Source organism: Ischnura elegans, chromosome 11 (genome assembly GCF_921293095.1).
Source record: "Ischnura elegans chromosome 11, ioIscEleg1.1, whole genome shotgun sequence".
NCBI lineage: Eukaryota > Metazoa > Arthropoda > Insecta > Odonata > Coenagrionidae > Ischnura > Ischnura elegans.
The window spans coordinates 97830262-97849625 of NC_060256.1; positions in this window are offsets into that span (position 1 = coordinate 97830262).

Sequence of the window (19364 nt, forward strand, 5' to 3'; positions counted from 1 at the left end):
GAGTACAAAATTGGCAAATATCTCTTCTACAAATATTTGTTCATCACTACCTCGTGCAAATAGAATTTAGCAGTAATATTTTGCGGTGTCAACACGTATTTGTATACCTTTTGATGGGGAATCCCTACATGATGTTAGTTTTTTCACTAGGCATCATCCAATATGAACATTCATTCATTCATTTTGTTTGCGAATCAGTCATGCATGCGTAATGAACAATCCTCCTCGCATTGGAACCCACATCCCTGATTATGAAATAATACCCACTTGCTTGTCTTTCGCGTACGTACTCAATCCCAAAGTGCTAAACATTCTCTCAAAATTTCGACCGGAGCTGGTATTAATTTTGTACATTTATAAACCAACGCCCGAGATATACCTTAAGATCTTAGATACAAAAGTACAGACTTTCACTCGGAAAATAATTTAAAAAACTCCTGCGACTTATCGTTCATTGATATGCCAAGATTCAGCCAGATGCAGCTCTGTATAAGTAAAAGGTAACCTCAAGTGGGCACATTTCTTCCTCTCGATCGATACCATCACTCATTTTTGCTGACACATTTCTCCACAAAAAATCGCTATCATCCGAAAATGTACTTATTATATAAATTAGTCATTTGATTAAATATTCCTGTTTTTCAAATAAAAAAATACACCAGCGAAAACGCTGAAAGAGTTAAAATCTCCATAATTGAATTATTGGAATCTATGGAAAAGGGCTCACTAAACATATCCTTTGACTCTCAAAATTTTTGCATGAGTTTTAAGCGAGAAATTCATCACTCAATAGAAATAGGTCGAGTGAGAGATATGAGTCGTCCTCTTACCAAGCATCAATTTTATTATTAGATCATTGTTTGCATCGAAATTGCTTTTTCTCCTTCCTCTTTCCCACCAGAGATTTTAAAAATTAGTTTCCAGGGCTATATGCGTTAGGCTCTCTTGTTGCTTAATTGTAATTGCTTATCATGAAATTAAAAAACGGCCGATATGACCTTTTTCAATGGATTTGAAAAAATTTATTAACTAAGTAAAACGCAAAAAAATAATAGCGTATCATCCACAAGAACATTACATATAAACTGAGACACTATGAAATTTATGCGATGAAGCGAAATTCTAATATCCACAACGACGCAAAATGGGTGAGTAACCGCTGGAAGGTTTGGCCAACTCATTTCAAAGGAGGACTTCCCGCGGTGTTTTACATTTAAATGCACACGAGTCTACAAGGTGATGGGGAATCACTTCATGTATAACAATCACGTATCATTCAGTCTACATAATTTAATTTTTTCTCTCTTCTCCTCAATTCCAAGGGTCATTCCACTTCCCTGATTTCGACTTGGAAATGATTTCAAATTAACCGAACGTCATTAAAGCACCGACGTGAGCACCTTGGGTCAGAGAGAATGTTGTGATATGAGCAGAATTGACTTAGTAACTCAAATGAGTGATATAGACTCAATGCAGTACCTGATTTTCAATTAATTTCCATTTGGATTGATGGTCAGCCATTAGCACACTAGTGCTAGCCGTTAGTGCTTCGTTAGTGTTTCTTCTAGAGCACGAAGAAAAAATTCTATAATAATCGCGAAATTGTTAAGTATTACTGCTCAAAGACATAAGGGAATCTCGCGAAACAAACTCCTCGCAAGCTACTCTGAAAAAAGTAGAGGCGGAAGGCCAGGCATGCGAAGAGCACGAATTATGTTCAACAGCTATATTTCTCAGTAATTATTGCTTATTGAAAGTAAGTGTTTGATTTTCATCGCGGTAAATTATGACAAATTTCAAAAAGTAAAGCCCATGAGGGCTGTTCCATATTAATTAATAATCTAATGATTTTCTTTTGGACAACAAAAAAGTAATCAAAATTGCGCATGAATGTTCCAATTGAACAGCAAAATCATTCTGGATTCTTGAATTCACAAGAGCATAGTATACACCGTTCGAAAAAGGTACGCTGTATATCTGTGTTAGGTAATAGAACTTCCAAAACAAGATATTCAAAAAAGTTTTGAAAATGAATATATTTTGGGGAAAATTGTTGCCAATGAAGAGGATGCTCAAACACCTCTGAGGAATACATAAGAATAGCATTGAAAACCAAAATACGCTGCTATCTTAAGGCGCATCATCGTCTGACAATGCGTTGGGATCGAGAGTTAGGGACGGACCTCTGTGTTTCCGTTTTGCCTTCATAATTGTCACCCAACCCACCGACATCCAAATTGCTCTTCCCCAAAATCCGATTATTCGCTTGGTTAGGGGATGAGATTAGGGGGTGGGGATGTCTTTAACACCGTGTCCCCCACAAAACGTCTTAACCCCTCCGATTGAAGATGACGCGAATATTAGTCGACGACGTCCCAAATGATAATTGCTCCACGTGGGCCTTGTCTCCAGGAAGGAAATCACCCTCCCCCTCCCTGTCTCCGAGTCCTCCAGATGATGGGAGTTAATTAGAGGACGAGTGATTAGCAGCGATCATGCATTGAATCTTCTTATCCGAGCCACACTGCATTATTCAATCATGGGTACTCTCTTCTGTAATGGTGCCAGGGTACGTTCAAGTGCAGCACTCATAAGGGAGGGAGGCGTTATGTCTTTACTTCCTTTTACTGACAGTTGGGAAGTGGCATAGCATTGGCTGCGTATAATGAGGAGGCCTCAATATTTGTAGCGAAGAGAGACGGTTGTCGAGCAGAGTGTACTGTGTACATTCGGATTGTTTCTAGTTTCTCCAACGGATTTCAAAATAATAAACATCAGCTAAATTGAAAAATCCAGAGGCTGGGAGTGTTCCGAGGGATTATAACAAATACAAATGATATGAAATCTGATATTACGGTGTCAGCTAAGAAATACTAAGAGTAGAAGTAAGGTGGGAAAAGATTGATTCCGATCTTTTACGCACTAAAAAGAACGTAAATATTGTATTTATCAATGCGCGTACGAATAATAAATTTTTTATATATACTTCAATAAATATATTCTTCTTATAAATATCTTTTATGTACTTAATAGAAGTAGTGCTTTTTTTAAATTACCCATATGGTATTGATAAATAGATTAATACTTCAAAAATAGCTTCATTGAAACACTTATCTCCTGCCAAACAGTTCAATAGCGTTGTTCATTTCAAACCTGCCGCGCGAACGGCGGTGAAAATCAAATTAATTGCCTTGAGAAAATATTCCCCAGTACCGAAGATCGAACCACGGACATAAATAATCTGGTAATGAGCGTAGTGGTCTACGCAGTGGCTGAAAGCCGAAGGTCCTCGGTTCAATTCCCGACTCAAGAGAATTTTTTCTCATGACAATTAATTCGAATTTCACCGCCGTTCACGCGGCAGGTAAATAACACTGCCAAGCCGTTTGGCAGGAGATAAGTGTCTCAAACTACCATAAACTACCTACATCACGATGGGACAACATTGATATCTGGGCGTCTGCGGTGGGAGTCATATCTCAAAAAGAATACTCACTCCATCCATTTCAATATTATGATGATAATAAAGTATCTTGATTTATCATAGCTACTAGGTCGAATTGCAGAAAAGTAACAGGTAACTTTTATTAAAAATATTTTATATTCATTGGAATACTTGCTTTATAGTGCTTTATATACGTGCATTATAATTCGTATAAGCACTGAATTCATTGGGACGCTCAAAAACGTCGAGTTAAAATGTTTTCTACACAGCAATACCCGAAAACCACCAGCAACATAGATAAAAGAAGCTGTGAAAGTCTTCAGACGAAAATTATGATGTTTAGGTCAAGAATTAAATTATAAAATATGATCACTAAATTTCAATATTTAGTCAATGGTGCTCAATCTCTTCGTCGTTTTCGTGTTTACTGTAAATGCACCTTTTTGCTTTCCCAAGGTTCGGCAACTAAGAAGGTCCAGCTCTATAAGCAAAGGACGGAATATATAGGACGGAACCCTCACCAACAACTTTCCTTAGCACTTAATTATTTTTAGCCATATTTTAAGAACCTTACACCGCTGCTATGGCTGTTGACCTATGGAGCCGTGAACCTTTGCAATTGCTTCGACCGCACCCCCGATTATATCTGAGCAATCACGAAGACGACGCCCAGCGAATAGCAAAGGAGGACGGGGTAGCGACAAATGCCTTGTGTGGGCGGTAACACATTACTGTCCTTCTTTCAGTACTACTCCCTCCACCTTATCGGATGCGAATTCGTAGCTGGCCATGGAATATCCCAACAATCCCAGCAATGTCATATATGTACCAGCAAACAGCAGAACCCCTCCAGTTCTACGAATTCTGCAAACCTTGCGACCATTGGCGAATTAAGCATACTTTCGCGTGGGTTCCAAAAGTACTGATGAGCGTCCCAATGAATTCAGTGCTTATACGAATTATAATGCACGTATATAAAGCACTATAAAGCAAGTATTCCAATGAATATAAAATATTTTTAATAAAAGTTACCTGTTACTTTTCTGCAATTCGACCTAGTAGCTATGATAAATCAAGATACTTTATTATCTTTGGTTTTTTTTGGATTTAAATTTGTATTTTATTTATGAATATTTTGGTTTTATGGATACTTTTGCGCCCCCTAGAGATCGCGCTTGGATACCACGGCACCCACTGTACATAGATACGCCTGTGCTTGCAAAAACTTACGCTTCACACCTCACGGGAGTAAGATGATTTTATATCTTATCCATCCATTCTTCCATTCCAAGATTCTCAACGTATAAAAACCAAGATGATCATTTTTTATCACAAAATAGTTCGCACGTGAACAGCAATAAGCAAAAACCACATGAAATAACGAATTAATGCAAGTGTCTGATTTTTTTGGTGCGCAAGAGATGGCGCTACCTCAGCAGCACCAAAAAAATTACAACTCCGAAAGGCTTGTTTGTATCACGTAAGATTATGTAGAAAGAAGAAATGATATTTACGAGCGAAAAATATTTCTGTATTTATAAAAAACAATTATTTCTATCAGAACGAGTACGCCTTGCGATCGAAGTCATTTAAAGAATTCATAGAATGTTAAAATTTAAATTATTTGATGCAAAAATTAACTGCGCAGTGATTGTATGGTTGACAGCTTACCCGGTTGAATTTAATAAGTTTAAAACATCTGAATTATGAAATAGAAGAAAATATGTAACTTCCTCGATTCGAAAAGAAAATATGCCTTCCACACCTCGTTCTGAAAGAGGATAATATAAAATGGACGGATGGAGTGAATTATGAGATTACTTTCAAGAATGAAAGAAGAAGAGACACTACAGATAATTGTGCGCCAAAGAAAATCACGGAGGGTTGGTCACGTAATGAGATAGGATTGATGTGTGGGAAACTAATGGAAGGAAAAATTGATGGAGGAGAGCGCAGAGGAGGACAAGTACCAATAGGACAGATGAAAAAGGATAGGGGGAGCGAGAGCCCTTAGAGAGATAAAAGAACTAGCTTGGGAGAGAAGGGGAGAAACGGTGGGCGACAGTATGCCTAACTTAGGATTACAGCACCATGCATGCGTGTGGAAGAAAATACAGGGTGAAAGTCGACGCGCCCGTGGAAGTGTCGAAACTTGTACGAGCAGCGTCCGTCGCGTCCCAATTAGGAAGATGCATCACCTTTTTAGCGTCCAAGGGCGGGAGAGGGCGTAGTTGCATTTAGAGAGCGGGAATTTCCCTGGTGTCGATATGATCGCGGATTCGTGCATGCGTAGGAAGGCGAGCCGACGGGACGCGACGTGCCTCCAGCAGTGGAGTGACATTGCAGCAGCTCACGACGGTATCTAGATGCGGGCCCTTCGTTGAACTGACAAATCGTTTCGCTCCAGCCTCCAACAGATATTCCATCGCCACTCACCGAAATCCTGCTTAAAACACCTTCACCACCTATTTGACCCTATTGAGAGAAAATGCCCCTCGCCCGGAAAAATTCAAAACAAGTACATTTTGCGTATGGGGTGGGAAAGATTTTGCTTTCAGAGATTGAGGTTTAGAGAGAAAAGCAATAAACTACCTGGATTTAGCGTGAGATTACAGTCTTTATGCTTCAATAATGGCGTTCATAGATATAAATAATGCCGGAACGAGTAAAAGCAGTGCGAATATTAGCATAAAGGGGTTTGGTCGATTTTGAATTAACGAGAAAATCAGCGTGAAATTTGGGTCCGCGCATTGCCGTATTCATTTTTTCGAGTGCTTTGCGACCTTGAATCGTGGAGGAAGGCACTCCGGAAAGAAAAATAGCATTGGTATAACATGGAATTGAGGATTATCCGGAAAAAAATCGATGAGACTGAGAAGCAGCTAAACTCAAATTCAATGACTAATGTGCGGCAGTTTGCTCTTATAATGTAAATTTGCATTGTAGATAATCAATTTAGGGGACCAATGCTAAGAGTGATTTGTGTACCCACCAGTGCCATCATAACGTTAATAATGACCATTAATTATCTGAGACTTACAAAATGCTAATAACGCATCAAAACTGAGTAAGTACTGAGCTAGCCTAGTTATATATATGGTACCAAAAGAGTAGTTTAAACAAATTAAAAAATAAGGAATGATGGTAAGAAATGATGACGAATAACATATAGAAGGAATAGATAGTAAGGGCGATATGTATTGCTAACAAAAATTATTGATCCGATATGCACTTTAAAAAAGAGAGTAAACATTTATATAACTTAATGAGACGTATTCTGAATTCCTTCATTTTCTCATTGGTATAAAAATTGTCAAAAACATGTCAAACTCTGAGTGAAATGCGTGAAGTATTCAAGTCCCCACTGGTCCATGTAAGAAGATGAATACATTTTAAAAAGGATTGCAATTCAAAGTTTACGATCATAAATGAGTCTACTAAATAAGAAATTAATACGTGGCTGACAAACACATAACATTTTCTGGTATAATGAAAGCTAATGAGACTATCGCTTTCCTCTGCACAATGGACCAATATTAAATGAATTCATTCACATAATTGATCAAAGCATTTTGTACCCCATTTTCGAAGCCGCTATGAATACCTGCGGTAAATTCTGGTGATGGAAACAATAACTGATTGGCTTATGTTGGAAACTATACTGTTTACTCTAATGCATTGAGAAAAGAATTGAAGGATTTGGCAAGTCAACGACACGCACTTCCTCGTTGTGAGAATAGAGGAAGTGATGCGCAAACATCCCAATTGAATCCATGCCATGGATTATACGAGGGTAGCCTTTTAAGTGTCGGGAATGAAGAAAACTATAAGAAGTACAATAACGAAATTTTTCCGCGACATTCTATGCACTTTTGAATTCGATCGAATCAATCGCTAGAGCATTTATTCCATTTCAAAGTAGAGGTCGTTAACATAGGCATCGACCGCTTCTTCAGGCATCTGGAAGAGTTTTCCTCGTAGCTTAATCTTGATTCTGGGGAACGTAAAAAAAATTGGGGCTTAAGTCCGGGCTGTATGGAGGATGATCAAGAACTTCGAAATAGAGCGTAATGCGTCCATCTGGGTTATCTTTCCGAAGCTCGGCGGTCTTTTCTGGCAAGCAAATGGTCGTATACCATTTACCATTAACTATTCCTTGATTTTCATGAGCAATAGTCGCTACATGCCCTGATTTGGTTACGGACGATGGCACCATTTTCTTGGCAACCCTGGGAGAACGAACAACTTTTGTCGGTTTGAGCTCACTTTGGAAGACCAAAGTGAGCTCAAACCGACAAACTGATGATTGGCGAATTGATTCATGCTCTTAGCTAAAGATCCATGACTTATCACCACTTACAATGTTGTGGAAGTTCTCTGATGCACCTCAGTTGAATCGTTATAGAGTATTTCGGCACCATTTGACTCGAGCTGCTTTCTGTTCTTCTGTGAGGAGGTGCGGTATCCAACGGGAATCGATTATTTAACACCTTCTTATTTTAACACCTAACTTTTCGTGTAAGATCTTTTAAACTGAGGTTCCAGGGATGTCCAATGATGCCTAAATCTCACGGTATGTAATATGACGATCATCTTTTACCATATTAGTTACAGCATCCACGTTTTCTTGAGTGATGGCGGTTTTTGGTAGCCCTTCACGCGGTTTCGTCATTGAGGCGTCCTCGCTGAAATTCTGCATACCAGCGATAAACGACTGTCTTCGATGGTGCTTCTTCGCTAAAAACAACAAAATGTTCAGTGACGCATCCTCGCTGGGTGAATCTTCGTCGAAAATTATAGAAAATTATCGCGCGGTACTGTTCATGACTTAATTCCATCTCGTACAGCGACTTGGGAACTTTGACACGCCACAGTTTTAAAATTATAATCTAGCCGATCTTAATGAAACATTGAATGGGAATTAAAGAACTCAAAAGGCTATTTATAAACACCATTTATAATTGCTAGATGATAAGGAAAGTTCTGTACCCGAAACTTAAAAGGCTACCCTCGTTTGAAGTAGAGCTCCGAGCCAAGTTTCTACGAAAGGATTGCGCATGGAGAAAAAGTACCAAAAATACTTTCTAAGAACCTACGACTATTAATTTTCAAGTTTAACTTCTCAATTAATCAAGATAACAATGCGGAAACACTGAAGAACCATTAGGGTAAACATAAATAGTAAAAATAAATTACCGATGAATAATTTTGTAAAACAAATCCTCCATAATTTTGTAAAAGATCATTCCAAAACAGCATTGAAATTATCGGCAGTATTTGTCAAGAAGCAAGTTCCATTGTCTATGAGAAGGATGCAGAATTAATGACAAATGCTCGACATCTAAAATCATTGAAATCTACGGAACAACGCAAAAGGCATTCTGACTCAAAGTCGATTCGAAATCGACTAAGTAAATGACTTTGTACAAATCGTTTTTTTTCATTATCTGCCAGTAAGAAGGTACCTAGTTCCCGAAGTGAATTCTTTGTGAGCTAACAAATGCCATCCCAGCTTCCATTTCACCATCGGAAAACATTTACTTTGCGTTAGTATGAATAGTTAATTCATATAGTCCTCATCGGTACTGAAGAATTATGGAAGTTTTTTTCGTACAGGATATCTTTCGTGAACACCGAAGTAGTACTGAGTGCAAAGGAACAGAAAAGTGTATACAATTTTGAAAGCCTCATCTTGGAAGGTATGCAATGCCTATTACGAGGGAGTAAATTTGTGTTCAATCAAGTTAAGCACTATGATCACTCAAAACAGGATTTTACCCCATCCTACACTTAATTCTAAGTGATTCTAATGTAATGAAATATACGACGAGCAACATTAAGATATGACATCCTTGTTGTATCTTATTTTATTGCACAGTGTAATGAAATATGACGAACCTAGGTTTGTGGTTGAAATTAGAATGCATCAGAAAGTAATCTGGTTAGATTTACTTAAAGTCCTGGTACTTAATCTTTTCGTAAATAATTTTATGGAAAATTGACTGAAGGGCACTGGCAATACGTAATAATTGAATGGTCCCTGAGCCGTTGTCTGGTGAAATTAACCAGGCAGCTGCTACCCAACTTCTGGCACATAAGACTGGACTGGGTCTGGCAACATTATCTGGGATTCTGGTAGTGTTAACCATAATTCCCGTAATTCTACACATGAAGGTTTCGACTAAGATCAGTATCGTAGTTTTGACTTATTCTTCATGTACTGACGCCATTACATGTAAACATACAAACGGGCAGAAAAGCACTTAGCACGCGCATGTGTTCAGGTTAGCAGAGAGGTGCTCCATTTATCACAGGCCATTTGACTGTTGCAGATGTTACTGAATAATATATTGATAAATTTGAGTATGATGCCATTACAATGAAATGGCTGGCTAAAAGTAACCAAATAATTGCCAGTGCTTTTATATTAGATTAACAGCAAAGAGAAAATGTCATAAAATTTTCGCGCATTTAAATAGAATCACGACACTGCTTAATTATTTGCTCACTTCAAATTCATGTTGCTAAGAAAATTATGCCTCATATCATCGTATCATACCTTGTTCAAATGTATAATCAATTGCAGGTTGCTATTTGATAGAGATTAAATATATAAATTACTTTTTTTCTAGGACTCTTTATGGAATGTCAGTTTAAATCTCGAGGATAAGTCGCAAGAATAAAAATAAATAACTACGACTCCTTTTCAACGTTTCGGAGTGTAATTAACGCCATCGACGGGGATCAGATTCAGCGAGGAACATTATGTTTCAGAAAAGAACATCTTCTGCTTAAACTTCATAATTTTGGCTTAATGGGACTGAATTGTTACCCATAATGATATAAATATGATCATAATATAGAAAACAACCATGCCTTAAAATTGTTTTGGAAGCTCTATATCTGGAACAATATAGTTATACAGTTTTAGGTGATATTCATCATTGAAACATGATGTTCGGGATTTATGCTAAATCCAAGCCCTCGTCAATTACTCGACGAAAGGTCGGCAAGGAGTCAATTTCTTATTTTAAATCTTGTGGCCTTTAACTAAGTGTAGCTCGCTTCTTCCGATCGCGTCTCTCCCATATTGTGAAAAGGGAGACAGGTGGACAGAAGGCGTCAGTTGACCTCTTCTCAGGGTCGAGGTCCCCCCAAACAAAGGACACTGTCACATCAAAATGCGTGCGACTCAGGGGTCATTGCTATGGAAACGTGATTTATCGTGCATTTCTGGGGCCTTATCTAAAGTCCTGGTTACACGGTACATTATAATGCACAAGAAAATGTGAGAATGTCTGAATCTCAGAATGAACGGGAAAATGCACCGTGTAACCACGCAAAATGTAGGAATGTATGAATTTCTGAACGCCTGTTCTAAATTCGTTCAGACAATCGTACAAGTTGGACTCATAACAGAGTCACCTGGCGGCTGACTACGAAAACGATACATTCAGTTCATCTGGCTTGTAATGGCGACTTCTTTGTTTACGTACGGCCCCGATAGTTATTTGGATTTTGACATCTTGCTTGACTTGGATATTTCACTGATTGGATATGAGTAGCGAAAGAATGGAACACAAGAAAAGGGGTAGGTAAAAGGAAGGATCAAATGGAAAGGCCATTAATGTATGAACCGCGAGAATTGTCCAAGATTGAGTTACAAATGATCGTTAAAAGGTCATAAAAAAGCATACGATAGGCAAATAAATAAGTTTCAAGTTCTATTTACGCTGTATTTACTCAAGTTCCTGTTTTTGAATCGAGACCGACTGCAAAACGAGTCGAAATTTTACGTGTTGCGTTGACATGCAGCGAACGTTACGGGCATCGCAGTAATAATTATTGAATTTGCCTTGCCAAAGGCCTCATATATCTAGTATATTCCTGTAGCGTGCGCTGATTCACAGGAGAAGGATGGAGAGAAATCATGACACACTCGCTTACAAGTCTAAAATTCAACTGCCTTTATTATGTCCTGTTTATTATATCACAAGGCTTAAGGGCACGAGAAATTTCGAAAATGTCCTTTTTTTATGGAACACTACTATCTAACAAAATTTGAACGATATCGGCGAAAGACACTTCGTGAATATTCCTTGTTAGGGGCTCCTTGCGACGAGAGGCCTCCGCCCATTAGATTACTTATTTTTCCCCGTGGTTTAATCGTAACCAGTATTTATTCTCGTAAACAGCCACTTTCCTTATAATTTGATCCTGCAATGGGTAGAATGATAGGTACATTAATAGAGTTGTTTACAAGATGAAATAAGTAACTTGATAAAATTCGGCGGTAACCCTGATTTAAGAGTGAACTTACGTTCAGGATATCCCGTTGACAATATAAATAATGAATTTGACTCCATTCTGTGGATCATCAACCACTTATTCCACTTATTTTTGTCCTTTTGAACACAAGCAAAAAACTTCTCCGGGGAGTAAATAGAGGTACCTACTAGACGACGCACAGTGGGCGGAAATCGGAAAAAGCCGGACAAAATTACAAAATGGCTTTTTTTGAGTTATAAACTTGAAACTTCGCAGGTATACTCAGAAATGATTGAAATTGATGGATATGTACTTTATTTGACAAAGATCCTACCCGTTACGGAGATACAGAGGCTCAAACGTGAGCAAATTTCCATAAAAACGCCCGTCTTCAATTTTCTCTGAAAATCTTCCAAAGTAAGTGGATGGTGAAGTTATGGGTGGATTCTTGCGGAATAAAAAACCACATAATCTGTTGGCATGGTGTTTTTTCTTTGATTTTCCGTACTCTTAAAGAATACCGTCCAGAAATTCTTACCGTGCAGTAACAAAATGGCGGATACTGTTTTTCGACAAAGTTTTACATTTAGGTAGAGTTTCAAATGCGTTTTCGGCAAAGTCACGCGGAGTAATTTATATGAGAGCATTCGTTGAAGATTTTCTAAGGTTTTTATGCAGTTTTCTTTGAAATAAGTTTGCGTCGCCGGAAATCACATTGATTTTTCGACCGCGCGACAGGGTTCGTCTCCGCGCGTCGGGAGTTGGATTAGCCGCGACGCGGTAAGGTTATTGAAGCTGTATGGGTTTTAACTAGAGATGTGCGAATAGTATCCGCGAATACTCGAATACCTCGAATATTAGAAAGTATTCGATATTCGAGGTTTCGAATAGTTATGCGAAAAGTACCGCCTCGAATACCTCGAATACTTTGAATTTCGCGTCATACACTGTCGCACGCACGTCGTTGGTAGTTGACTCGGAAAAATGTAGAGAACTGTAGTCATTTAGTGCTCGCCGCGCCGTTTTACGCAAGTTGACGAATTACATCAAATTCGTGGATTTTAGCGGTGAAAAGAGTTCGACGAGGGGAACCGAAAATGGTCGGGTGAAAAAATACGAATATCCCCGATTCCCCCCACCAGGAGAACCTCAGTGCCGTGGGATAGCAACCTTAGGGCATTTCCCACGATCCGCTATCCCCCTCCATTCAGCACTCGCCTCACCCACTCTGACGCTTTCCTCTTCTCCGAAATCAAACAAAAGGTCCCACCTCGCGAAGGGATAGCATTACGAAGACCCCTGCTTCGAAAAAAATATCGAGTTACGAGAACAATAAAAACGTGTTTCACGCCCTCCCCCCTTTTCTCACCCACTGACCTTTTTCTGGCTACCTGCTTCGAAGTTCCCCATTTCTGGAGGTCGACTGCTGTGTGAGTACCGTGGGATACTTACATTAGCGCATTTCCCAAGATCCGGTATCCCTCTCCATTCAGCACTCTCCATCCCCCTCTGAGGCTTTCCTCTTCTTCGAAATAAAAAAAAGGTCACAGCTCGCGCAGGGATCATATTACGAAGACCTTAGCTTCGAAAAAATACCAAGTTACACGAGAACAATAGAAACGTGTTTCGGGCCCTCCCTTTTCTCCCCCACTGACCTTTTTTTTCCTACCAGCTTCGAAGTTCCCCATTTCTTTGGAGGTCAACCGCTGCATGAGTCATCCATTAGCACAAAAGGTGTCTAAGAATGACTTTCGTCAATTGATGTGACACCTTTATTGAATTGAAAAATTAGTAATGTGCGCGTAATTTCAAAAAGAATAAGACCAAACACGACGTATTTCTGAGTTTATTTAAGCATTTTACGAAAAGAAATAAATGTCAAAATACGACGGAGACTTAGCATTCTGGCGAAACTCGATATGAGCAGCAGAGCTTCTCGGAAGTTGAAGCGGTATTTTTTTTCGAAAGCATATATTAAGTTACAATAGGGTAGTTTCCTTCATCAAAGAAAACGAAAGGCATTGATTGCGATTCGTTACCCACGATTAGTGTATTCATAATATACAAATTATTTGGTTTTTGAAATACCGGTTTAGACGAATGGCAAGGGTCAAATTTTATCCTCATTTGAAAAAGGCCAGATTGGCGCCCATGCGATTCCACTCCACGTGACGTCACAGGGACCTAGTTTCTACACGAGAGGATAGGAGTTATACATCGTCTGACGTTACCAATGCATGCATGAGGCACAGAGCTCAGGGAAACATGTCTTAATAATCACCTATTAAAACTGGCTAAGGTCGGAAAGTTTTCTTCGTTTGATAAGGTATTAATAAACCTTTTTTAATCCAAGCGCTACCAGCCCGCAAGGTACTCAGCTACCCGCTAGCATCCTGCGTCCTATCAGCGCTCAGAGCCTCGATCAAGGTCACCTCACAAGGCGGGAGGGGGAACCAGAAATGCGTCGCACTGACTATTTCCCATCATTCCTACTTACGCGTCGCGTTTTCGCGCGCTTGAAAATTTTCACTTTTCATTTCATCGCGAAAAATAGGTATCGTCACTTAAAAATCTAAAAGCGTGAAATACGTACTCCAGGAGTAATAATCTTTCGATTTAGGCAATAAAAAAATAATAGGAAACCACCCTATTAATGAGTGTTGCTATAAATCTTTATTGTTACAGTCCCAGACAAAGGGATATTTTCTCAGAATATTTGGTTTCTCCCTGATAGCAATTCCAATTCATCTTCTTATCTCGTGAGAACTCCCAAAGATGGACTGAAAATAATTGAAGAAAATCCGGTGGAATAGAGCTAGTATTTTGCAAAATGCCTCAGATTGTCAGCTAGCACTTGGCAGCAGAAGTGGGGGTAAAGCGATGTTAGTTGAATTAATGATATGCCCAATTGTTTCCATATAATTAAAATATTCATTAATCAGCTAAATTCCTGTTCGAATCATTTAAAGGAAATCAAAATTACTCCCCAAAATCTTGTGTTGCCTGCTGCATAGGCAACCGAGTCAAACATTCCAGCATTCATCATTTAGTATTCGAGGTATTCGAAATTCGAGGTATTCGAAATTCGAGGTATTCGAAATTCGAGGTATTCGAATATTCGAGCAATGATTTAATATTCGAATTCGATATTCGAATTCGAGAAATCTGCTATTCGACCCATCTCTAGTTTTAACGCTCACCATTCACCGTTTTTATGTTTTTCTTCAAGACACCGATTTCTCAAATGGTCTATGGTGAAGACAGTGGAGGTTTTTCATGCGATGTAAGTGCACGTTTCATCGAAGTTGATTTCGTTTTGTTTGGATACGATCGAAGACCATACTTCTATTAAAAGCGTTCAAACCTCGAAAAAGTGAGTTGTTTTCCTGGGACTCATACAAAAAGACCTACCAGAAAGATACCAGCTGAGACTCTTATACCTTCTTCACTCTCCGATCCCTGACCCTCAGGATTCTACTCCGAAAACGGTCGTTTTATGACACCGCGGAGTGGAGCCTTTGACCGTCTTAACGGGGGTATTTCCAAGGGAACTTCTAGCTTTTTTAAAATGTGTATCATACCCTCTGTTCTACTTTGACTTATAGATTACCATGTCTTTTACACATTTACCATACGTTCTTCCCCGTGTACTCATTAGGACATTGGATAACCATAGGTTCGACAAATTTATTATTTCTAAATTTTACATAGGCTCCATCCGCCACTCGATAGAAAATGCCAATGAAGTAATGAAATAATATTGGAATTGGGAAAAAAATTATTCACTCGGAAAAAAATATTTGCTGCATTATTTATCGCGGAGGCTGAATTTAAGACAAGACCCTGATACTCTGAAATTTCTCAATGACTTCCTGACATACAAAAGTTGGCTCGCTGAATCCATAACATTTCCAGAATTTGTTATGCATCACTTTCCCGATACTTCAACGACAGCCGGTTGGTATTGTATTTTTCTAAAAATCTATTCCTCTCAAATTGATTGAATTAAATAAAATTCCCCCAGTAGCTTCATGTTACAAAATTCATATTATATTTGCTATGCATTCCCAGGCGGCCAAAAAAATGTCGCACCTCATGTATTATATCACCCAGAAGAAAATTCAAACTTTAAAAACTACTGCTACTACTGCTGGGCTTGCTCTCGCGGCATCTGTGAGCTTGAGAGAGAGGGGAGACACTGCAGCAGCTCACCTAATTGCAGAAATAACAACTACGACCCCTACTCGGGCTAAGAGAGTTCTTTCAAAGTGGAGGACGAGTGAAAAGGTCCACACTGAGATGACAGTGGAAGAGGCACTGTCATTGATGATTGCCTCTGATTTGACCAAGAGTCAATATCGGTGTTTCCGTAGGACAGCTCTGAGCCATGGACACGAATTGTATCCCGGCTATGACAGAATAGCGCTAACAAAAAAAGGACTTTCATAACGAAGGAATTAAAATAACCGAGACCATGTGCGAAGTTAACCTTCAAGCACCACTGACCCACACCATATCGGGAATAATAGCCTGCTTAGCCACCACTTCCACCTCTCAAGAATTAAAATGTGTGGTGAACTACACATTAATCTCTAAGTACGGTTTTGATGGAAGTTTGGGCCACTCTCAATATAAACAAATGTGGCAACAAGTGGATGCTGTAGACGAATTCCTATTCATGAGTTCCCTTGTATCTCTTAGTTTGATTAACGACGCTACAGGTAACGACTCAAGTCTTATTTCCACTTTCTCTTGGTTAATTACATTTATCTCTAAACTTTTGATAAAAAATTTAACTTCCACCAGAGGCACTTCTCACATCTTTGCTCTACAATTTTAGGTGACACTATCTGGGAAAATCCACGGCCTACGTCGACACGATTTTGTCATCCCACCCGCTTTAGGTGAAAAAAAGAGACGAAAGAAGTTACAAAATCAGAGACATTAGCGTTAATGATCAGGAATTTACACGATCAAGTTCTGTTCACTACTGACAATGATCAACGGAAAAGTAATGCTTATCTTGCTTTCCTTATTTTCCTAATTTTTTCTTAATCTTAAAACCCATATAATTTATTATCCCACAGGAAAGTATAGTCATTTCGAAATTAAGAAAATCGATAGATTTTAGTTTGCAACACACTGACGGACAGCTGAATCATGAGGTTCTAAATCTGCGGAGCAAGAGCGTCGGGTATGAATAACTTAGGAGAGGTAAAATATCGTACACCTGATATCGATAAATATTCTGTTGGTTTGTGTACGCTGCACTGCCTTATACGATTTTCTATACGATGCATATTGTATATAACTAATAACTTCAGGCTTTACTTTGTGAAACCTCTCCACATTGGAAGTAAGGATATAAAACTTTGTAAGGTTCACTGTTATTTAATTATGGGCACGACCCGGGTTTCGTAACTTGGTTACATCGTCAGGTCATCGTCAACATGACAATGTAACCAAGTTACGACACCCGGGTCGTGCCCATAATTAAATAACAGTGAACACTACAAAGTTTTATTTCCTTACTTCCAACATATTGTATATGTCGTATCGATTGGAATTTAAACAGTGTCATTTGATAATTTAAGCTTTAATTTATTTTAGTTAGGAAAGGAATGCTAAGAAATTTTTCAGCAAAAATTAGTAATATAAAATAAAATAACTATTTTGAAAAAGATGTTCGGGGATTTATTCAAAAATGTACTAACAGGCAAGTGGAAGTTTGAAATCTCAACGCTCTACAAACAAATTCAAGTCACTTTCACAAATTCTGCGCACTCACTTTCCTACACCACAGTCAAAGTAGAACTGAGGGTATGACACACGTTTTAAAAAAGCTAGAAGTTCCCGATGAATTGTCTACCTAAACTACCCTATCTTCATCGTATCTGATTCATCAACTTTCTAGTACTTACTGTAGGTGCCGAACATGGGATTGTCACGTGATCCATAATTTTCGTCCATAAAATTTAGATTATTTAGTTGCCATCAGTAACCTATGTTCATGATTAGTAGTTATGTTAAGTCACTGAACACTGTATTATTAGCCATATTTATGAAAATTATTCTCTTCTTCTCAAGAAGAAAACATTTCATGGATATAAAGTAGAACAGAGGGTATGATACACATTTTAAAAAAGCTAGAAGTTCCCGTGGAAATACCCCCCGTTAAGACGTTCAAAGGCTCCACTCCGCGGTGTCATAAAACGACCGTTTTCGAAGTAGAATCCTGAGGGTCAGGGATCGGAGAGTGAAGAAGGTATAAGAGTCTCAGCTGGTGTCTTTCTGGTAGGTCTTTTTGTATGAGTCCCAGGAAACCAACTCACTTTTTCGAGGTTTGAACGCTTTTAATAGAAGTATGGTCTTCGATCGTATCCAAACAAAACGAAATCAACTTCGATGAAACGTGCACTTACATCGCATAAAAAACCTCCACTGTCTTCACCATAGACCATTTGAGAATCGGTGTCTTGAAGAAAAATATAAAAATGGTGAATGGTGAGCGTTAAAACCCATACAGCTTCAATAACCTTACCGCGTCGCGGCTAATCCAACTCCCGACGCGCGGAGACGAACCCTGCTGCGCGGTCGAAAAATCAATGTGATTTCCGGCGACGCAAACTTATTTCAAAGAAAACTGCATAAAAACCTTAGAAAATCTTCAACGAATGCTCTCATATAAATTACTCCGCGTGACTTTGCCGAAAACGCATTTGAAACTCTACCTAAATGTAAAACTTTGTCGAAAAACAGTATCCGCCATTTTGTTACTGCACGGTAAGAATTTCTGGACGGTATTCTTTAAGAGTACGGAAAATCAAAGAAAAAACACCATGCCAACAGATTATGTGGTTTTTTATTCCGCAAGAATCCACCCATAACTTCACCATCCACTTACTTTGGAAGATTTTCAGAGAAAATTGAAGACGGGCGTTTTTATGGAAATTTGCTCACGTTTGAGCCTCTGTATCTCCGTAACGGGTAGGATCTTTGTCAAATAAAGTACATATCCATCAATTTCAATCATTTCTGAGTATACCTGCGAAGTTTCAAGTTTATAACTCAAAAAAAGCCATTTTGTAATTTTGTCCGGCTTTTTCCGATTTCCGCCCACTGTGCGACGGGGCACTTTGTATGGTTTTATGGGATACACGATTTATATGGTTTTCACACGTTTTTCTATTGAAGGTCCATGCTGCAGTACACTTACTGCATTAAGCAAATGATGTAGGTGTGTAACGTAGATCACAATCTGCCATCAACTGATTTGAATTATCTTTCCAAAGCTCCCCAAACAATCGCCTTTATTTATTTTAACAACGCCTTGGCAACCTAATATATTCAAAATCCGAAGTTTGACGTTAAAATAGCAATTATATTCGCCAAATTTGCGTTTGAGTCCCTAAATAGACAGTTTTTCTTTCTACTTCCTCAGTCTGTCACCAGTGGATACCGTGCCGTGATGTAACGCGCGCACGCTCCGTCGCGTATTTTCAAACAGTCGATGAAGATTATTTTTAAAGACTCATATCTCAGCTATAAAACATTATTCATCCGCGAAATTTTCGGCAAGTACATTTGAGGTAAGGCTCTTATTATTCTAGTAGTTTTAGAAAAGTGTGCATGTTCCCGATTGGTTTATATT